A 24280-nucleotide genomic window follows, 5' to 3' on the forward strand; every position below is an offset into this window, starting at 1 on the left:
GCAAACTGTATTGTACCATATTTGGTAAGTGATTAATATTTTTTTCTTAATTTCATTATAATTTATTAATTGGATTTTATCTCCAATGATCACATATCTTGGCACTGCGAAAGCAATGGTGACGTGGGAATATCAGACCGAATAGGTAAATTATGCTAAGAGAAGGTATGGTGATGGGTGGTAAAGGAGGTAGAGGTCGAGTGCAGTATTGGTGTACATTTGGAGACATCATCCCAGTTTACGGTACTTCACATTTTGAGTCGGTAAACTGTGTGATGTTTCCAAATGTAGGTCAATACTCCATTTTGATCCCTGTATTATTTACCACTCATCCCAATATCTTCTTTCGCGTAATTGGCCTAATCGAGAAAGGTTGCATCCTACATCATCAGTTTCTTCGTTGCCGCTGGCCAAATGTACGTCAATACTTCACTCGATTGTAACTGGCCCATGCCGTTTGTAGGTCTTCTTGTACGCCAGCATTCAGGTTCTCCACAACTAGAAGGGGTCAATTATACACGTTGATCCCTTTCTTGTTAAGGACCGATGAGCTCAACTACTTCGTCTTCCAACAAAAGGATGAATGGGATGAATATGAGGTCTTAGATCAGTTGGAATCAGCTGTGACTTCACACCTTCATCACCACATGTGACAGCTGTAACTTCACACCTTCATCACCACATGTGATTTTTCAGTATCCTTTAAAATAAAAATGATGAATGGAAGGAATGAGTAGGAAGCAACAAAGGTCACAGAGTCTGAAGGAAGCAACCCAGATTATGAGATAATTAAGACTAACTTTGGTGGAGTGTAACTTCGGTTCTCCACCAAAGAAACGAGCTTGATCTGATGAAGATGTATCAGAAGTTTCTAATGAATAGGGTTCTTTCGGAAATTGTCGAAGAAACTTAACGATGAAGCAATATAATGAAGGAAGATCACAAAATTGTCAAAGAAAAGATAAAGAAATACAATGAAGGAAGATCCCAGAATTGTTGAAGAAACGATGAAGAAATATAATGATGAACTACATGTAGTTTTTATAACCATCAATAGTCATCAACTCTTTTCTTGTTACCTCTTTTCCTGTTACCCCAAATAAACTTTTTTATCTTATGTAACCATCAATAATATTAGTATATTGAAAGAAGATCTCAATTGTCTTTAAATATAATGAAAGGATTTGAAATTGTGTTCTGAATTTCGGATTTATGTTTTGGATTTGTGTCCCTTTATGATATTTTATTATTGAAATTGAAATCAAATTGTCTATACATGTGAAGGATAATCTAATGTAGGTTGGCTTCAAGATAGAAACTGGATCGATTTCGGCTGTGCAACATATATTGGCCACGGGTTAAAAACCATGGAGAAACTGCATAAAACTGTGGCGTACATTTTTTACAACCGTTGCGTTTGAACAAAATAATCGTGGCGGATATTTTCAAAAAATTTCACTAAGTTAAAATGTGACACGTGTGCCAATCAATATTTCCTTTTCAATATTAATTTAAACTTCTCTTTTTATTCAAAAAAAGATAATATCACTTCTCTCACAAGTTGGACAAACCCTCACTCTGAAGTTGGACAAACCCTCTCTCCCCGAAACTCAACAATTGTCAAGTACTCGACTTTCAAAGAATTTCTCGCCGATCAACGCTCGACAATCGATCACCAAGCTCAACATTAGAGTTCGGAAGTCGACAATCTCTATTGAAGCTATACAAAGGTAATCATTGGTTGCTTTAATATTGAAAAAGCTCCGTAACTTTAAGGGTTTTTTGAGTTCGTCTTAGAATTAATTTCGGATTTTCCGTAGATTTGGTTTTAATGATAAGAATTGGATACTTTGCTGATTTTGATGTAATTATCTTAAGTTGTAATCGATCTTTAAAGCTTTGCATGTGTATAGCATATAATTTCCTTTCTTTGTTTGGAGTAGCGATGTTTGGATCATTCACAACTTGCGTAGTGAATTTAGATTCGTTGGCAATGTCAAATTTATATGTAGTTGGTTTAACACAGTTAAGTTGAAATCTCATAGTGCCTTGATGTTAAAACATATAGAAAAGATTATAATTTGCAATTTGATAAAAAGTGTCGACTTTTAATTTTTTGTAACAAATGTTTCAATGAAGAAAATTACTATTTTTCCTTTAAAGTTAGCAATGATTAATGCATTTTAATTGTTAAGGGTAATTTTCCTACTATTTACATAGTATCCACTAAAAATTTGGTGATCTTTGTGTTAGGCTAGCTTTTATTACTTCCCGTCTCTCTCTCTTATACCTCGATACTCTTCTCGTTCATTAATATGGAGCGCAAACTTGGCCTAAGATTCTGTCCAACCATTGACGAGTTGATATCGGGGACCATTTGAAGGAGCTCGACAAAACAATGGTCACCATTGAAGATTGTAACAAGTTTGAACCGTGGGATTTACCTGGTTAGTGACAATAATTTTGTTCCATATATGTATTTGGTGATCATTTTTGGATTAGTTTTGCATTAATTCATTTTTTTCTTCTTAAATATGTGTGTATATATATATTCAGGTCTTTCAGTTGAAACATCGTTGGAGAACCACTGGTTCTGCTTTTGTGAGCTGCAAAAAGATGTAAAACGTCGTGACAGATTTAAAATGACTATCCCTGGAGGTTATTGGAAAGTCACTGGTAAGTATAAAAATTTCACAAGTCGAGAAGATTTTACAGGTGTAAGGAAGATATTGTCTTACCATTCACCTAGAATTTCTTCGAAGAGTACCAAAGGTGTATTCAAATCCAAATGCAAACCCAAATTGGAGACTCAATCCCCATGGATCGTCCACGAGTACATAGCAGAGTTTGGCTGCCCGAACCTGTATGTATGGTGATGCATGGCTATATATATTAATTATATTATGAATTCTTCTTAATAAATATATATAATTATATATATATGTATGTATTCTGTAGAAGAACTATGTTGTTTGACACCTGACGAAGAATGAAGGGAATGGAGATGGAATGAGTAATTCTCAAGCTGCAACCAATATTCAAGATGATCAGAAGAGAAGAAGATCCAATTCCAATTGGGTGAGTATTATATTAGAAATTTGATTACTCTATATATATTCCGAAATCATATAGCATATAGCTTGTATAAGTATTATTGTTGAATTGTTATCTAGTCAATTAAAGGCACAACCTGCTAGATTAATTGTTTTACATGATTTGCATAAGGTATGATACTGAATTTCGATTATGTGATAAGCTTACTAGCTAGGTTCTACTTGGAAATCACATATCTAATCGTTTGTTTTTGCAGGTACGAGGGTTGGCAATTGATCTTATTTGTGAGCTGAGAATGCATGGATTAACCTTTTGTACATGATAAGGTTTACTAGCATGTATTCCATGTGATTGTACATTTTGTGATAAGATTTACATTAAGGAATTAATTAATGATATGTAAATTATTTTATTTTTATTTGTGTTTTTATTATTCCTATTAAATTGTGTTTTGGATTTAATAGTTATGAATTTATTTTTGGTAGAATCGATCTACGGAAAAATGTGAAACGAAGGTAGTTTCGAAATCCGGGACCACAATTCCGTGGCTTGAATATATTGTATATAAAACTGCCACCGTTCTAAAACCGTGGTAAATATTTCTGCAAACCGTGACGTATCTTGGGCAACGGCTGAAAAACCGTAACAATCTAAGGCCACGACCAGAAAAAACCGTGACATACAAGAGGGTAGGGAGTTAACTTGATGGATCATTTTACACCACAATTTTCTAGAACCGTGACGGAAAAAGGGAAAAAAACCGTGGCGTATACTTTCCGCCACGGCAACAAATTTCACAGTTCAAAACCGTGGCGTAAAGTCAAAAAACCGTGACCTATTTGTTTTGCCACGGTTTTTTGATATTACGCCACGCTTGTCTGGCCGTGGGCGTATTGAGATTTTCTACTAGTGTTAATAGTTTTATAATATTCATTTATAGAGTTAATTGGTAAAAAAATTGGTCGAGCGATTAAGTTATTACTCTGTGCCTAACCGTTCAAACCTCTTGCACGATCGTTTTATTGTAGAATGGTAATTTAGGCATTATATCAGGGATACAAATGTCTTTGTTAAAAAAAATCAGGGTTTCTTAACATGCTTAAATCCGCTTTGTTTATAAAATACGCTATCGGTTTGTACTTGTTTTTACTTCTCTTGAAGCCGATTTTTCATTTTAGTTAGAATACACAATTTTCTCCTTTCTAGTGAGATAAATATATGAAAATTAGGGCTAAGAACGGTGGACGAGGGAGAGACGATTCCAATGACGAGCAATTCAGTGCATTGACGAAAAACTTTCCAATCGGATTAACGATTTAACAGAAAAAAGTATTTGCTTCTAAGATTTTAATTATGTTTTAGAATGAAATTGTTAGGTATGTCTTTAGATGAAGTGTATCCAAATTTTATCTCGAATGATCACAATGTATTCGGTCTGGAGTTTTGAAATCTCTTGGTCATATTCTATTCTCTCAATCTAGTGACAGATTGGGTTCAACAAGCTCGGTCTTTTCTTTCTTTTATTGATCGTAGGCTCGTAGCTGTTTTTGTTATATATATTGCTTGAATGTAGAAGTTTGTATGTCTTTTTAATCTAACCACATGTAAATGGAAATTCTGGCAGGTCGACCTGAAGAAGAGGAGGGCTAACAGTACTGATCATAGGCGAAGAGGACAAAGACATGCAGCCGAAACTGAATTGGAAGGATAAATGGTGGGTCGGTATGCTCTAAAGGAGCTAAGTAAAGGCAGAGTGTTATTGCCGAAGGTGTTGTCGTACGAGGACCGGTTATACACCCTGGTGTACGAGGGTGGTGTCTCTGAGAATTGAACCAGCAAGGAGTGGCTTAAAGAGCTAATCCTTGAGAAGTTTGAGTTCAACAACCGCTTGAACGAAAGAGGAGGCGGCGACAAGATTTTGCATGAGAAGGAGATGGATGGTACACAATTCTTAGCTCAAAGTACTGAGTCTAGAAACGATGAGGAAATTAGTGTCCATAGTGGTGGCATGTCACTAACGAGGATCGTCATTGAGGGAGTCTTTTGTTTCCTGATAGCAGAATTGCAGCCTCTAGAAGGAGTAATGCGAGTTGTGGAGTGAGGAAATTAAGAAGGAACCGTTGGAGTTCGTTAGTTTTGTTTTTTCTTTTAGTTAGAGGGATGGTAATAAGAGACTAAAGAGACTAAAAATTGAAAAAGCCGATACACCAAAACACAGGCGTCCATATTTTTAACTTCATTTCCATCTACAGTATAAGTAACCAAGTGATCATATATGGATGTGTTCTTTGATCGTCTCTTTGTTTTCTTCATGAGAGTTTTTAATAGGACTTTGGTAGATAGTGCAATTTATTTATTTTGTAGTACATCTTTAAAGATATGAATAACTGATTACAATTACAAGATCAGTTCGCAGGCAGGCATTTTAATTTATAGCTAGGAATTAAAGCTGAAAACATAAATGATTTATTAAATTTTGGAAATAATGCCTAGATAGATAGATAGATAGATAGACAGACGATCATTCAGGAAGTTTTCCATCTTGAAGGAAGGTCGAAAACATGGTAAGAGACCTTTCAGGTTGGTAACTAGGGACCATATGCCCAGCTCCTCTTACAGTCACAAATGTCAATCCTTCTTTGTATTTAATCACATATCCTCCAACCTGCATATACATATATCGTAAATTCATATATTATAATTGCAGATTTTATTGTCAAATCAAATATTGAGTCGTGACTTTATCTTTTTGTTTTGATTATTATTTCTAAAAACAACATAAAATTCTAATAGGATTATAAATTTAGAATTAAACTCAAAATAATTATAATTGATTTGTTATATACAGTAATTCTAATATTTAACAGACATTTTAATACAAATATTTGAATGTGTGGACTTCTCGATGATGGACTCACTAACTTGTATATTAATATCAGTTATTTAAGATTGACTAAACTCAATATACTCCATATATATACCTGTCTCCATTCCAAAAAAAGTGTCCAAATTGAATTTTTAAAGTGATGTATAATGTATTTAGACAAGATCGAATATTTTACCTGGTCATTACTGTACCAAAGGCGCCATTCACTTGTACTTGAATCATCAACAAGTTTATGGAGTATTTTGTGGATGTTACTGAAACTGAGTCATCAGTGTCTCCATGGGCAATATATGTATATTCAAGCAAAACTGATATAAGTTAATTAAATATAATTGTAACTATATATTATTCTAGCAAGTATAACCCCCGTCTTCAAATAGATGACTTTTGATTTTTTCGATGCATTCAGAAATTAAACTACCTAGTTATTATTAGTGCCTACATATATTAAATTTTGAATGAATTTAAAAAGATAAAACGTCATCTATTTAAATACGGAGAAGTGCTATATTAATATTGCTCGCATTAATTCGTTATTTATAGCCAGTGCTATTGTTAGACCCAATATTTTTACATATATCAATATTACCTGTAAAGCCATACATTGATCCCACTGGCCATAAGATGCCTTATTAAGGGAAGAACTGTTGTTGGAGCATCCGTCCATTTCGTATACCTATATGGGCTAAACAACAACACAGACTGATCATAAATCATATTTCAGTGGGCAAAAGATATCATTACTGACAGGCGTCTACTTAAGTTTAATTAAACTTAATTTTTGTAATGTCATGAAATTTGCATAATTAATTAATTTACACGCATTGTAACCAGTTGGTAGGCTTTGCATGAAGTGCAACTTGTACACTCGCAAGATTATGGTAAGATTCCATGTAATGGGTTGAACATGGATCGAATTCTTCGACCTGGTAAAGATGAAGTCAACTTGGTTAATATATATTACTTCTGTCCAAAAATGTATATGTCACGTTTCCTATACAAAATACATATAAACAGTACGTGACAAGTGTTTTGGGATGGAGAGAGTAATAAATATACTCTTTTAAATATATAAAGATAGTATTTGTTTTGTTTTATTACTCAACACTTACAGAACTAATCTTCTTAAAAGATGATGAATCTAAGCACACTGGCGAATATATGTTTTCCTCATCAATGACTCCCATTTTCTGGAACTCCTTGACCTGAACTTCGGAACAAGCCTGTGATATATATCCAGTTGCATAATAACGTTCACAGTTCTTATTAATCTTGGCAATGGCTTCATCGGAAATCAGAGCATGTGACCAAAAAAATCGTACATTTCTTTCCACCCGTTAATATCATCAATCCACGCATTTCCAATCTGCAAAATTCACCCAATTAAGCTGAAGAGAAGTGGATCTAAAATATATTGGATATACATTTCATGTAGAAAATAATTAAAGTAATTGTTTTTCTTTTTAAAGGAGGATTAAGTTTTATTAGGTAAAATGGTCGAGTTAAATGTGTCTGCTACCCTAGGTGAAACCTCTAGTCTTTCAAACTTAGAGTAACCATGATGATCGATGACAAAAGCGTCCTCCACATTTAACTACTTGGAGAAAACAATGGCGATTGTAGGAAAAATACGAGACGTCTACGTATGTACAAAGAAGTAATTAAAATCACCATGTTTGTAATTGGATAAACTCACGGCAATGCTTTTAAGGTTGATGAATGTGGTGTGATTTGGATTCTTGTTCATTGTGAGGATGTTGTAAGCAAGTTGAGGTGCATAATGACCAGCATAGCTCTCGCCAGTTGTGAAAAACTCCCGATTTTTGTAATGTGGGAATCTCTGAAGCCAGTCGACAAGGAAAGTGTAGGACTTTTTTGCCTGTTTCTTTGTCACCACTTCTACAGTAACCAGATGAATTTTTTGAGGAAGTTTTCGAATATGAAAACCCAACGCCTGTCGGAGACTCCAAAAATAGCATGTAAAAGGGCTCCCCACTTTGGGCGTATGCGCTAACGCTAAGTCTCCCCACTTTGGTGCTTTGACAGAATTTTTTGCTGGTTTGTTAATTAGTTGGAAATGGGTTTAGATAAAGTATGAAATTTTATAATGGCTTTATTCGTTATCTCATATGAGAAACATGCATATGGTCCCATGGAATCTACTTTGCACTATCTTCCCATTTTTCCTTACTTTAAGTTTGTTGATTTGTTAGGATTAGTTTGACTTGCTAATGAAACTGCTTTAGAATCGGACAATGACAAGTTTAAAGAGCTTTTGCCCATTAGGCCATTAGTTTAGAACTCAAACTTGCTCTATCTATGCTAAGTCCAAATATTTCTTCTTTATTCCATAATCATATGCCACTTGGGATCATTTGGGAAAAATGATACTCCCTCCGTCTTTAAATAGATATCGTTTTTTGCTTTTTAGGTTCATAATAACTAGATATATCAACTTTTCAATGAATCTAATAAATAAAAACGATATCTATTTGAAGATAGAGGTAGAAATTATATGCACATATTTGATGTCAGCCTTAAAACAAATCTTGTGTTTATTTGCCTACCTTTAGCTTAACTTCAATCATAGTTTTCTGTCCTGAAATCTGTGTTTTAACTTTTTACGTACATGCAAGTGTTAGTAAAGAAATTGGTATACTCGAAGGGTGCTTTTGTTAGTTTAACTTGTTTTCGGTTAAGGACGAGTATTTAAAATTTATGCAGAGTATAATGCCAATCAAGCATTGTGGGGTTGGTTATTGGGTTATCTCATCCCTCCAAATTCCTCTTGCCGTGGTTATTGGGTTAACTTTGCAATTTCAAAAATGAGCTGAGCTGAGCTGAGATTTTTATCTTAAAAAGTCAGTATTCTATAATCTCTATATGTAGAGTAAAACTATTATTCTTTCAAATTCTTAGCTCGTGTTCATCTTGGACATGGGCGAATCTGGGATCCGAACCCTTCTTAACCAATAATGATGGTATACATTATTGTCCTGAGTTGCAACTACAACTAGAAAATTTGACTATGTAAATAAGGGAAATTTGCTTCGACTGCCAGAGTTGGGGTGGCACCGTTCGCCACCCCTTAGCAGTAGTACCACTATTTTGCGATCCCACTTGCCATTAAGGCCTCTATTATTAATCAATTTTTTTTAATATCATTCCGGTCTATTTCAAGTGTCGATTTTTCTTTCTTCTTCTTCTTCTTTTAATTGGTTTTGGACTACACAATGGGATAGTCCTCCCCACATCCATGGAAGATCGACTGCATGACCTCCAAGATGAAACTTACCACGATTACCATTGGATCGAAATTTTTGAATCTTACAATTTATTTAATGATATGAAAAAGTACATGAATTAAATATTTATACAAATAGGTTTCATTACCCGATACTTCAAGTGGACCGAAGGGACTACTGAGGCAGTATAATTTATCGTCATGGGCTACACCAATATCGATTAGATATTTTTATTTTTACTATAAATAAATTGATGTCGATGTCTTCTACTAAACATCACAAATATCTCTCTTTCTCTCTATAGATATTTTAAACTACAAAGTACCTCAATGGCTTTATGCTACAACCTTTTCCCTGTTATATGTTCCAATTTCAAAGCTGATAATGCAAAAGAAAATTATCTTGCAATTAGCCATCAATCTTTCTCTACTAATCATTGCAAATTGAGCATTAAAAACAATATTATCTTGGTATCTACTTCCTCAAAACTATATAATTTTCCAGCTACATCAAATCCCACCTCAAATGTAAGTAGAAAATTGTATATATACTTTCTCGATTTAATTAATTTTCTTGCTTATCAATGCATGCATAATAAATGTTTTTTTCTTTTTTGGGCAGGGTAATGATCATATATACTTTGAACATGAAAAGAGATTGAACTTGTTTAAAAGAATGCTTATTAAAGTCGGACAAGAATGACCTTCCGAAGGGTTAGCCATGATTGATTCAGGGCAACGCCTAGGGATTGACCATTATTTCCAGGGAGAGATCGAACAAATTCTCGAAATGCAGTATTATCATAACAATAAAATGTTTCCTAGTTCACCTCGAGGAGACATCTATGATCAGGATCTTCATGAAATTGCCCTTCGCTTTCGATTGTTAAGACAACAAGGCTACCATGCCTCTGCAGGTATTGACAACTATTTTGGGACGTAGGTAATATCAAGTTATCTTATAAATTTCAAAATGTTAATTTATATACTAATGCTTGGACGAAATACAAACAATTTTCAGATGTGTTCAACAACTTCATACGAAATGGAGGGAAATTTTACAAGAATGGGAATGATCAAGATATCGAGGGATTAATGAGCTTATACAAAGCTTCACACCGTAGAATCCATGGAGAACAAGAGCGTGATGAAGCTTACATCTTTAGTTCACGAGCTCTTCATAAATGGATCGCACGTCTTGATAGTCTTCAAGCTAGATCAGTGAAAAATGTATTGAAACATCCATATCATAAAAGCTTGGCGACTTTCATGGAGAAAAACTTCCTTAAGGACTACAATGGAATAGCTCGATCTGGATGGAGAAATATTCTGAAAGAGTTTACGAAATTGGATGCAAATGTTGTCCAAACCTTGCACCGAGATGAAATTAATCAAGTTTCCAAGCGAGTGCAATTTAATTAGTTAGTCTTTATATACTACTTTCGTTTGACAATAGTTGATGTTTTGAATTTTGATGACATGTGTAATTATTAGATATAATAGGGATATTTCTTATAATGAAAATATTTCTTAAACTAGTATATACTATACATGATGTTTCGTTCAATTTGGGAAAGCTTGAGAAACCTTTTTTTTTTCTCAGAAAAATACTCTTACTGCACTTGATTAATTACACGTGACATTAAAACACAAAACATCAAGTATTGTGAAACGGAAGAAGTATATAATATGCATGTCAATTTCTCATGAGATCTAGATGTGTATTTGAATCAGAATTGTTTTTTCTTATGCTCGAAGATATTACACGTGAAACTGGATGATAGAAAAATAAATCTTTGTTTACAAATATATATTTGGTTCTTAGGCATTATACTTGTGACAGCCCGCATTGTAAAAGCTACGTGGGAGTTGATGTGCTATAGTAAATGATTTGTATTATCCATACTAAAAAGTTGCAACTTTTTTTCGACAGTCCATCGATAGAAACTCTACGGTTAAGCGTGCTCAACCTGGAGTAGTCGATGATGGGTGACCTCTGCGAAGTTTCGGAAAAATTTCTCGAAATTTCCCAGGAACGTGCGAGTGAGGACAAAGCATGCTGGAAACGGTTTAGGCGTGTGTTAGTCTGTGGAGACAGTCTTGTCGATTCTGTGGCGACGTCGTGCCACCGGTGCTCGTGCCCGATAAGTATGGCCACCGCACTGGGGGGAGCCGGGTCGTTACAATACTTTAGTATGAAATCATTACACCCAAATCATACTACACATTCCTGATAAATTCAGCAATCTTGAATTAAAACTACTATAAATTACCAAAATAGGGACGAACCCTAAAACGTCAACACAAAATAAAGTGTTTCTTGAATATTGTGTTCACATTTTAGAGCTCATCCCTATCTACGTAACTTCACCCATTAAACTACCTTAATTTTTATGGAAATATTATAAATATTAATGAAAAATTAGATAATTAATTTAAATGAATATATAAACTTTTTAATTTTCATAAATGTAAATAAAGTTTCTATTAGAGTGAAGGTTATTAAATGGTTGTCCGGTCTAATATTGCATTGGTTAGAAAAATCGTTAAACTATATCCGATTAAATTTATTGAATTGAAATTTGTTAGATGGTGGAAAGACGTGGGGTTAGCCAACGAATTGAAGTTTGCACGAGAGCAACCTCTCAAATGGTACATCTGTTCGTCAGCTTGCTTTACAGATTCGAGTTTATCAAGTCAAAGAGTGAAGCTTACAAAGGCAATCTCTTTCATTTATCTAATTGATGACATTTTTGACGTCTATGGGACTTTAGATGAACTCATTCTATTCACGGAAGCCGTTAATGGGTATGTATTATTTTAATTAAAGCAATTCAACTTTAATTTGATTAACTCAAGTTAGATTCTGGTGTACTTTTTCTAGTGGGATGTAGTAGACAATATTGAACGACTGCCAGATTATCTGAAGATATGTTTTAAGGGTCTTGATGATGTTACTAATGAGATTAGCAATGATGTGTTAAGAAATCACGGGTGGGACCTTACTAACTCCCTTCATAAGACTGTAAGTAAAATTGGTTTATACAAGTATCTAGCTATAATGTTGGTAGTCGAATTGTGGATCATGTTTCTGATCATATCAACGATTTTATCTAATTTGAAGGTTTAGGGTTCGATCTCGGGATTACAAACAATTGACATGTTTCGGCTAGCTTGACAATTTTAATAATTTTATTAATAAAACATTTCCTCCGTTATACAAAAACAAAATAGTAATAATATTAATGTAACCTTAAATGAGTTAATTACAAAAAAAAAAGTGTTGAACCCTAAAAGGACAACTGAATAGGGGAAAAAACCCAAAAGGTAAACAAAAGTAGTGTTCACGGAAATGGCATGGCCAGATGATTTATGTTAATGATTAAGAATATTAAGTTAAGCATCAATTAAGGAAAATCATCCCATATTGGCAATACTGGATGAAATCTTATCGCAATCCTACATGATAAGGAAACCATGACACCATTATGGGAGATAATAGGGTTTTGCCACGTGTAAATCATCCGGCATTGGCAACGCCGGATGGATTTAATGACAATTAATCAAATAGTTAATTATCCGGAGATGGCAAATCCGTGAGCACTTGTTGGTGTTCAACTTTTAGGTTCAACACCACTTATGTAACTCACCCAACCTTAAATGGACTACAGTGGAAATTGTGTAACGCTTTCCTGGTGGAAGCAAAATGGTTTGCTTCAGGACAAATGTCGGACTCTTTCGAGTACTTGAAGAATGGAATAGTAAGCCCAGGAGTACATATAGTTTTGGTTCATGCTTTCTTTCTCCTTGGCCAAGGCATTAATATCGACAATGTCAAGCTTATCGACAACAATCCTGGAATTATATCGTCAACTGCAATTATCCTTCGACTTTGGGACGACTTAGGAAGTTCCCAGGTAAAAAAATCGAAAACGACTCTCGAGTCTCAATAATATATTCTCTTTTTGTTTCTTTTTTTTTTGGTCGTTTTTTGTAATCCTTTAAACCTACTTGAGGGGAATTGCTAATCCCACAGTTAAAAGTATGAAATCCACGAAAATGAGCCATTTGTGACCGGGTTTCCCGTCAAAAGGTGACGGGAAACCCGGTCACAAATGGCTCATTTTCGTGGATTTCACTTTTGATCGTGGGATTAGCATTACCCATACTTGCAGGGTAGGATGTTTTGTACAAACAGTTTGGTTGAAGTGCTTTTTTTAGATTGAGGCCCCTCTTTACAATAATTTATGTAAAACCTTTTGTTATCAAAATATATGTTCTCTTTTCATTTGCCAGCTTTGAAAGATACAAATAATATCGATTTTATTAATTTCAGGATGAGAATCAGGAAGGCAACGACGAATTGTATGCTGAATGCTACATGAAAGAAAACAAAGGAGCTTCCATTGAAGATGCAAAAAAAGTGATCGGTAATATGATTGAAGATGCATGGAAACAGCTAAACGAAGAGTGTCTTTCTCCGAATCCATTTTCGAAAACATTCATCAGAGCTTCCCTGAACCTTGCAAGAATGGTTCCTTTGATGTACAGTTACGATGACAACCATAGTCTTCCACGCCTTAAAGAGTACATCAAGCTTAACCTTTCTAAAGGCTTATCCAATGATGTCAATATTCTAGAAAACGAAAATGAAGTCTTTCAATTGACAAGGAAAGATTATTAGTATTTGAAACAATTAAGTTTGAAATTTCGATTATGGGGCTGTAAAGTTTAATGCTTCAATTTAATTTACTCATAATATATGGTCTTGATGCAATTCGCAGGACTTTTTATTCATCAATATAATTAATAATCAGTTTACCAAAGTCCAAACCCTAACTAAAAATAACTATTGTGTAGAAAAAATATAGACAAAATGATAACTAAAAGTAGTTAGGCATATCCATCAAGTCGACGTAATAAATTACGTTGCACTCCTCCTTGCCCTCCGACTTCAAGTATTGAAGAAGAAGCAAAGGCTATCATTGATTTTGATTTCAAGAATGGTTTAATCTTGAAGGACGTGACTTATTCGGAAGCAGTTGACAAAGCAAAAATATTCTTTCAAGATGTTTAATTTTTTCCTCTGCCGTTTTTTAAAGGCTTTTCTCGCTTTAGAGTCATGTTTTTTTTTTTTTTTTTGATAGAATGAAAATGAGGCAGAACCTCGTACAAAGAAAAATTAGAATCTAAATTATTATATTGGAATGAAAAATCGACATTAAAATGAAAATCGACATTGATAAAAGACGCTTTAACGACTTCTTCTCAGCATAGATGTTCGCGTACCAGTGAGTACTCAAATCACGCTGATGGATTTTCAAGAGTTGCTAGATCATTTCCAAAAGCCAGAAACACTTTGACCACAAATAGATGTCTTAATCAAACCATACCAGTATTAGCTGCACCAATGGGAGATCGTATAAGTCAGTCAGGGCTAGAACTTTGATTCTTATGCTTACTGTTTTGGTATCCTTATGGACAGTAGAGAAACTTATACCAGCAACCAATTAATCATATTGCAATGTAACGCCACCATAACACCAGTACACCAATAAGTTTTATCAATACAGCAGAAAAAGAAAATCAGTATTAATACCAAGAGAAACCAGATACCATGAGCACACCAAATCCAATATTAGCAGCAACAACATTAAAGCAGGGAATGTTCGTTGACCTGCAGGGCATTTCAGAACTTCTACCAGCAATCATATGATCATATTGCACCATAACACCAGTACAACATCACAATAATTACAAGTGACGCAATTAGAGTCATGTACTATTTTGTGTTTCTGTGACAGCCCGCATTGTAAAAGCTACGTGGAAGCTGATGTGCTATAGTAAATGATTTGTACTATCCATACCAACCAAGTTGCAACTTCTTTTCGGTAGCCCATCGATAGGAACTCCACGGTTAAGCGTGCTCAACTTGGAGTAGTCGAGGATGGGTGACCTCTGGGAAGTTTCTCGAAATTTTCCAGGAGCGTGCGAGTGAAGACAAAGCATGCTAGAAATGTGTGTGTTGGTCTGTGGAGACAGTCTTGTCGATTCTGTGACAATGCCGTGCCACCGGTGCTCGTGCCTGATAAGTATGACCACAACACCGGAGAGAGCCGGGTCGTTACAGTTTCGGTTAGTCCCTTGTATAAAAAAAAGTCAAGTTTATGGAATGATACAATAACTCATATTCTTTGTCTTTCCAACTTTGGGTGGTCTAAGAAATGCCACAAATACTTAAAAAGAAAATTCGACATCCCCATCAATTGAAATATCAATCAACCTGTCCCAACTTCTGCCACCGGTGTTCGTGCCCGATAAGTATGGCCACAACACTGGAGAGAGCCGGGTCATTACAGTTTCCATTAGTCCCTTGTATAAAAAAAAATCAAGTTTATGAAATGACATGATAACTCATATTCTTTGTCTTTCTAACTTTGGATGGTCTAAGAAATGCCACAAACACTTAAAAAGAAAATTCAACATCCCCATCAATTGAAATATCAATCAACCTATCCCAACTTCTGCACAACATATATAGTGGTCCACTATATATTACTCCCTCCTTCCATAATTGTTTTTGACTTTTTCTATATAATTTATATAGAAAAAATGACAAGTAATTAGATACGGAGGTAGTATATATAACATATGAAAGATTCCCACATGAAAATAATGTCTTTCACTACAAAGACTTGTGCCAGTGTCGGAAAACAAATTGTCAGTATATGTACATACTACATTGCAAGTTCACAAAATCTGTCAACTAGAAAATAATATCTATTGTTTCAGGTGCAAGGCAATAATTATAAGACAACTTAGTGACAAACTATCAATTATACATCTTTGCATTAGTAAGGACTAAAGTTTTATGGAGAGGACTATCCCTTTGTGTAGTCCAAATTTATCAAAAAAAAGGACTAAAGTTTTATTAGGAAATGTGTATTCGATATATATAGACACAACTTTAAGACAATTACCCCCTTTCTAGCCGAGAATGGTGATTTGAACTCGGCGTTGGAGCTCAAAGGGTATAATAATTGTCTTAAAGCAGTGTCTATCGAATACATATTCCTCGATAAAACTTCCATTCACATTCACTAGATTCAGATGATGATCGCTTATTAAATCGTTCCATGTTTTGTACAGATTGATGGTTGTTTCTTGAAACCATTGATCAGATGATATCTGTTTTTTTTTTTAAGTCTCCCCAAGTATTCGCAGACAACGGCCATCCAATTATCAATGCACGGAACGGTAAGAAACCGACCATATAGTTTTTTCCATTTGCAAAGGGTGAGAATACATAATGTGTTGTTTCTAATGCATGAGGATTATGTGGAATTGATAACCATGGGCAACCAAACTTGTCTAAGGGAACTTTATAGCTCAACCAAAACATAAATGATAATATGGTAAGATTTCAATTTATGTTTTTATTGGGCTGTTTGGCCTTTTTACGATGCCCATTCCATTGGGCTATATGTGTTGGCTGAACAATTTTTTTTTTTTTGATAATATATAGTTGTCTAATTTATAAAGGCTACTTCATACAAAATTGTGTAGCAACAGCATTTGTTCTTATGGAAATATTCGAGGATTTTTATTTTACAAAATCCTAATTCAAACTACCCATTCAAACTACCCATTCAACGACCAAAATCCGTTCCTGCAAAAATCTAATCCATAAATTCATGGAGGAAATGCATAATTATTAAGCCCGATTTGTGAGATGACGATATTGTTGTTTATTTTTTTTTTATATAAACAAATTTTTTTTATATGCATCTTTTTGAGTGTCGTCATAAAGGATACTATTTTTTTTTTTTATATTCTGCACGCACATTTGAATGAATATTTCAAAAGATACACTCAAATCTTTAAGTGGGCTGAGATTTTTATCTGATAAAGTCTGTATCTTTAATCTTTATTGTATATAATTATATATGTAGTGTAAAACTATTCTTAACACGTCATTTCCTTCAATCTTTAGCTGACGCTGAGCTTGAATATATATCATTTTATGGAGATTAGGGAAGATCTATTAATTTATCAAGAAAAGTAGATTTGATTATGAAGATATAGGGTCGTCGACATCTCCAAAATGAATACGAACATATTATTCGTTACAGTTTTTTTCCTTTTTTTTTTTTTTTTTTTTTTCCAAAATACATATTCTTATTTCGATTTAAGTTAGTTGCAATAGAAAAGGAATGAGGAAACATGACTAAATAATCTATCCATAAATCATCAATATTCGTTCCTATATATATAGCCGAACCTCTAACCTTTTGAAAAAATAATTGTCCAACCATTAGATCGAATATAAATGGTGAACCATCAAACTACAAGTGTCTTGATTGGTAAACATGACTAAATTTAAATCCAAATAAAATAGGAAACTTATGAAATATAGAATATATCATCTATGTGTAGCACTCCATGAATAATAAGCACATGATCTTCAATGCAATAGATGACATTAGGAGAGCCATAAACTCTTTTGACTTTTGTAACCTCACTTTTGTAAGGCAAGATGAGGACCATATATCTAGTATTGCCAAGTCGAAAAATAATTGATTAGGAGGTCTCCCCTTAACCTATTTGATATCGATATTGACATATCTTAATACAATCCTAGTTTGACCTCAAAAATAAAATTGTATTTTCATGACTCCTTATCCCCACGGATTTCCTGCTACACATTTGCAACCGGCCACTGTACTACTAATAACGTTGAGATGGAGGGAGTACTAAAAAGATATCAAGTCAGTGGCTATAGTTTCATAGTTTTAAGGTGGTCCTAAATGATGGAGCCGCGCTGTGCTAACAGATACCGCTAGCACAGTCAAATGGCTTTGAGACCGTGACCACAGGACGAGGACACTGCCAATCACAGCTCAGTTGAAAAGACCCTGCGCTCACAGGATGAAGAGCACAGCAACAGAAACAGTAACAACTCAGAAAAGTGAAATGAAGAAGACGAAGATTAAGAAAAACTTGAACGAAAACAGAATAGTAATCATATCCATTTTGTGACTCGATTGATGCTAAACTTAAATCTAAAGGTTTGATTTTGGTATCTAACTTGTTTGGATCCTAAGAAAACTTATTTTGGTTTGGGTATTCTATGGCTTCTCTCACCAATGCAACCTTAAGCTTTTAAAACTGTAAAAATGAAGAAAACGAAGAAGAACAATGAAGAAAAATGGCAATTTCAATCAATTTAATTTTTGTATTGAATGCACAAATAACTTGTTTTCTCCTTCTTCATTCCCTTAACTTTTCTAATCAGCAAAATGACTCTATTTATAGGGGTTGAACATGCTCAACGTCCTACAGAATAAAAGGAAAAACAGCCTGGAATTTTGCAAAAACCAGAAACCAAAAAATAAAACTAAAAGTGGTATTCTCCCTACAATTCGTTTTTCCTGCTCCCTATGTAACTGAAATTACACCTACGACTCCATAACGCGTTTTCGAGTGCATCCGCACGTTGTAACAGCAAAAAGCAAGCTGACTGTACTTCATCTTCTTCCTTGCGAAAAGACGTCATTTTTGTTGACCTTCAGGTTGACTTTCGTTCTTCACTTGATCACAGCTGAATCTTCTTCTAACTTCTTCTTCTTCCTTCTAACAACTTCATTTAACTTTGACTTGAATCAAAACTATACTACAATTTGAATTTCGCCGATTGCTTGACGGCCAAGTTTTCTTCTACCTACATACCCATTTTGCGATCTTCTTAGAACTTTAATTTGAACCTTCAGTCTCCTTCAATGGAGTATTCTCGACATTTTTCTGTCGATAAACACAGTTGCCGTGCCTTCAGCTGACAATGCTGGATTTTCGTTCTTCATAGAACAACTCGAGTTCACATTATGACTTCTAGGCAATCTCAGAACAAATTGAGCATACCAACTTCTTCGTTTCAACAAGACGAAGCTGCCCACTTAACTAATTTATTGAAAACTGCAGAATTAAACAACTTGGACTGAAAATAAAGATAGAACCCTAACCGATTTGGGGCTTTTCGATTTAGGGAATTTCTGGGCAATTGCTCTTAGAGTAGTATGAACGACGTCTTCCTGAGTATTTCCATGTATCTCACGGCCTCCGACTTTGCTCCGGCCGGTCCGCAGATCGTTTGCAAGGATTCCCATCGACAACTTTTCTGGAATTTCACCCGAGTCCTCAAGCTTTGCTGCAGGTACTGCTGAGTCCTTCTGTTCTGGACGATGTACAGTTTCATCCTTCCTGCAGTCACGCCTTTCTTCAACACTGCTCGACTTTACAGTGCACTGTTTTGCTTCGATCCTGTTCGAGAACTCGACCAGCATCCTGTAGAAGCTCTCCACAAGTGAATTGTCAAAAACAGGTGCTACAAGCAGTAGACTGCTTCTTCTTCACGGCTGGTTTCTTCTGCTGGAAGTTAACTTCAGCTTTCAATTTCTTCTTTTCTGCTGCAGCCTGTGCCTCAATGATCTCGAGCCCCTTGAGATGACCTACTCCAATAGCTCCTCCTTCATTGAAAGGGGCTTGAGTCATCCCTATCATTTCTGTCAAGGCATCAAACCTCCACTTCTTCAAGGGCTTGGTAAAAATGTCTGCTAGCTGAAACTGTGTCCTGCAAAATACCATTTTCACTTCCCTATTTTCAACCAGCTCTCTGACATAATTATACTTCACCAGGATGTGCTTTGATCTGGAGTGATTGCCAGGATTTTCTGCCATAGCAATAGCTGAACTGGAGTCACAGTATATCTTGACACAGCTTTCTTTTAACTCCCCAATGTCAGACAGAATTTTCTTGAGCCAAACAGCCTGTCTTGCAGCATGATTGACAGAGATGAATTCTGCTTCAGCAGTATACTGTGCAACCACAGTTTGATTCCTGGAGCTCCAGCTGAATATACCACTGCCAAAACTGCAGCAGTAGCCACTCCTGCTTCTACAGTTCTCACTCATAGCATAGCTGGCATCACTAAACACAAGCAGTTCCCCATTTCCACCAGATTTAAACCAAATGCCAAAGTTTAAACTGTTTTTGACATACCTGAGAATTCTCTTCAAGTATGCTGCATGTGTCTTGGAGGGGTTGGCACAGTAGCTTGCCATTATGTTCACAGCACAAGCTATATCTGGTCTTGAGGCACACAGGTACATCAGTGACCCAATCATGCTCCTGTACTGTGAAGAATCAAACTGCTCACCAGTCTTTGTTGAATCCAGCTTTAACTGATTTTCCATGGAGTTGCTATCCCATTGCAGTCCTCCATCTTATACTTCTTCAACATTTCAGTGGCATACTTCTTTTGATGAATGAAGATGCCTGATTCCTTCTGCTCAATCTCCAGGCTCAGAAAATACTTCATCTTCCCCAGGTCAGTCATCTGGAATTCTGCCTTCATCATCTGTTTGAAACTGTCCACCACACCTGTGTTAGTTCCAATAATAAGCAGATCATCAACATACAGGGACAGAATTAACTTGGCTCCTCCTTGATTCCTGATGTAGAGTGTAGGCTCACTCTCACTCTTCACAAAGCCATTTTGCAGCAGGTAGGCATTGATTCTGCATACCAAGCTCTAGGAGCCTGTTTCAGTCCATACAGTGCTTTAACCAGTTTGTACACCTTCTCTTCTTCTCCTGGCACAACAAAACCTTCAGGCTGCTGCACATAAACCTCTTCCTCCAGGTAGCCATTCAGAAAAGCTGATTTGATATCCATTTGGTGGACTGTCCAGCCATAATTTGCAGCCAGTGCTAGCAGCATCCTCACTGTGTCTAGTCTTGCCACAGGTGCAAAAGTCTCTTCATAATCCACACCATACTCCTGTTTATAACCTCTAACAACCAGCCTAGCTTTATGTCTATTAACAGAGCCATCAGCATTCAATTTGACTCTAAAGACCCACTTTGTATCAATTACCTTGGCATTTTCTGGCTTGTCAATCAGGAACCAGATTTCATTATCAGTGATTGCCTTCCACTCCTCTTCCATGGCCTGCATCCACTGTGGAGACTTTTCTGCCTGTTTGAAGGTCCTTGGCTCAATGCTTGCAGTCATCACTTCTTCAGCTGTGTTTTGGAATTCTGCCAAGTCAGGTACAGTGCTGGTGGAGCTCTTTCATATATGGACTGTATACTCCTCCTGCCTCTAGGTGGGTGTGATCAATCTCATCATTGCTTCCTGTGCTTGCAGTGCTTTCTGTGCTCACAGGTCCTGTGCTCACAGATTCTCCTCCTGAGATTGAGCCAGCATTGTTTGAATTCCCTGCATCAAAATGGACAAACACATTAGAAGACACTGGTGATCCCTCATCATGTGATGAGTTTTCACTCAGTACCTCATAAATTGTTGGTTGCATCGGTATCTCATATAGTGTTTTTCCTGGTGTGCTCACAGTAGGTTCCTCCCAATTCCACTCACCTAATTCATCAAACCTAACACTAGTGGATATGATTATTTTTCCTGTAGCAGGTTCAAGTATTCTGTAACCCTTGAATTCTCCAGAGCTGTACCCCATCATCACACCTTTAACTGCCTTCTCAGACATTTTCTTCCTTCTTTGTTCTGGTATGTGGACATATGCTATACTTCCAAACACCCTGAGATGATGCACAGTAGGCTTGTATCCAAACAGTGCTTCAAATGGAGTTCTGTCCTCCAGTGCTTTAATCTGCAGCCTGTTCTGAATATACACAGCAGCAAAACATGCTTCTGGCCAATACTTCCTGGGAACCTTCTTTGCAACATCATGGACTTTGCCATCTCCACAATTGTCCTGTTTCTCCTTTCTGCAACCCCATTCTGTTCTGGGCAGTATGACACAGTCATCTTCTGAAACACCCCTTCTTTCTCACAGTATTCTTTCATCTCCCTGGAAATGTATTCTCCTCCTCTGTCTGATCTCAGGCATCTCAATCTACAGCCTGTTTCAGATTCTGCCTGCACCTTCCACTTCTTAAACAGTCCAAACAGTTGGTCTTTTGTTTTCATGAAGAAGATCTAAGAGTACCTGGTGTAGTCATCAACAAATTCCACATAGTATTTGTTCCCTGCTGTTGACTCTACCTCAATTGGCCCACAGACATCTGTGTGCACTAGCTGCAGCTTCTCAGTTGTCTTCCACTGATTTGTAGGAAAACTGGACCTGTGGCTTTTACTCTTAGCACAGGGCTCACACACATACTTCATCTTTGCACACAGTTTAGGCAGCCCCTTTACAACTTCTTTTCTCTGCATAGCTATTATGTTGTCCAGGTTTGAATGGCCTAACCTCATGTGCCACAGTTTTGTTGTTTCAGACAGTGTGGCAGTATAAAAAGCCCCTTCTACATCTTCCATCCTCAGCTTGAACATTCTGTTCACCTGTGGGATCCTGTGTACCAGCACCTTCTGCTCATTAAAAATTAAAACACTCCTCATCCTCAAAATAAACAGCATACCTCTTCTCCAATAGCTGCCCTATACTAATTAAATTTTGATCCAACTCAGGGATAAAATACACATCCTCCAGCACTGATTTTCCTGATTTTGTTTCTAACTCAACCACACCTTTTCCTTCAACAGCTATTGTTTCACCATTTCCAAATCTAACTACTGCATCTACACCTCCACTACATTTTTCAACAAAAACTTCAGCATTCCTAGTCATGTGATTAGAGCAGCCACTGTCTACAATCCACACATTATCTTTTTCATCTTTTCTAACAGCAGAACATACCTCTACTGTGAAGGCACTTTCTTCTGCTCCTCCTGTGTTCACACCTCCTGTGTTGACAGAACACTGTCCAGACTGTGGGCTGTTGTGATTCTGCACTGGAGAACTCACTGAATGAGAGTTGATAGACTGTGTTGAAGCAGCAACTGAAGCAGATCCTGGACTGAGCTGATTCTGCTGATGGTAGCCAATTTGAGGCATCTGATTGTAGTTCACAGTGGACTGTGCACACAGGTAGTTTCCAGGTTCCTGCCACTGATTTCCATAAGCATAATTTGCCTGGTACTGTTGCTGTACTGCAGTTTGATTCTGTGGAGCTCTCAAGGGGGTGAAATTTGCATTCTGGCTAGGGTGTTGATAGCTGCTGCTGTTCTGTCTCAGCATAGGATGTACAGGTGGGATCTTTCCATACCCTCTGCTCATAGGATTCTGCTGGTCATCACACCACCTGTTGTAGCATACAATGTCTACATGCCCTTTCTTCCTGCAGTAGTTGCAGATGGCTGCCTCATGCCAGAAACATCCTGCCTCAGGGTGATTGTTCTTCCTGCAGTGCTTGCATACTGGAAAGCTACCCCAGTTTGGATTTCTTGCTGCCTGACCATTGAAACCCCTGCCACCATTGTTTCTTGATCTCCAGGGCTGAAATCCTTGCTGGTTCTGAGACATTCCCTGCTGCTGGTTGTAAAACTGTGGCTTCTGCACATAAGGAGTGAACTGATATGCCTGATTCTGCATCTGCTGGTTCTAAGGCATAAACTGCTGCTGAGGCAGTGGCTGACACATATACTGTCCTGTGTTGCCCTGTGACTGCACTGTTTGAACCTGTACCTGATTTCCAGCCTGTGTGCTGTTTACACCTATTTCCACACCTTCCAGAACCTGATTCAAATGTGGAATTTGCTGATATTTAAACCTTTCTCCCCTAAAGGCAGCAACTACTTCCTCCTTCTCCTCCTTGACACCATATCTGTTTTCGTGGATTTCCAGGGCATTAAACACCTCCTCTAGACTAACAAAACTGGGATCTTTCTGAAATTCCCTGTTTAATGGTGCTACCACAGCCTCAAACCTCAACGCATATCTTCTAACAGCTTATCTACCTGCTCCTCCTTACTAACAGCTATACTGTAGGTTTTCATCTTCTGCAAGATCTCCATGTACCTAGATCTAGCCTCCACTACAGATTCTTCATCTTTTATCCTATACTCCCTAAGCATCTTCTCCACCTTCTTCTTTTTGATTTTTCTGGTTAAATCGCTCCCTTCATATTCTAATTTCAGCAACTCCCAGATTTCATTGGCACTCACACAGCCGATTATCTTCCTCAATACTACTCTTTCTACCCAGCTTCTCAGCCACGCCTTG

General features: G+C 36.5%; 2 pseudogenes; one reads left to right on the forward strand and one right to left on the reverse strand.

The window, feature by feature from the left end:
- Window positions 1-5575: 5575 nt before the first annotated feature.
- LOC139881750 (serine carboxypeptidase 1-like) overlaps window positions 5576-24280 on the reverse strand; it is a 53189-nt pseudogene continuing 34484 nt past the window's right edge.
- LOC139881742 ((3S,6E)-nerolidol synthase 1-like) lies at window positions 9516-13869 on the forward strand (annotated as a pseudogene).

This window comes from Rutidosis leptorrhynchoides, unplaced genomic scaffold (genome assembly GCF_046630445.1).
Source record: "Rutidosis leptorrhynchoides isolate AG116_Rl617_1_P2 unplaced genomic scaffold, CSIRO_AGI_Rlap_v1 contig19, whole genome shotgun sequence".
NCBI classification, from domain to species: domain Eukaryota; kingdom Viridiplantae; phylum Streptophyta; class Magnoliopsida; order Asterales; family Asteraceae; genus Rutidosis; species Rutidosis leptorrhynchoides.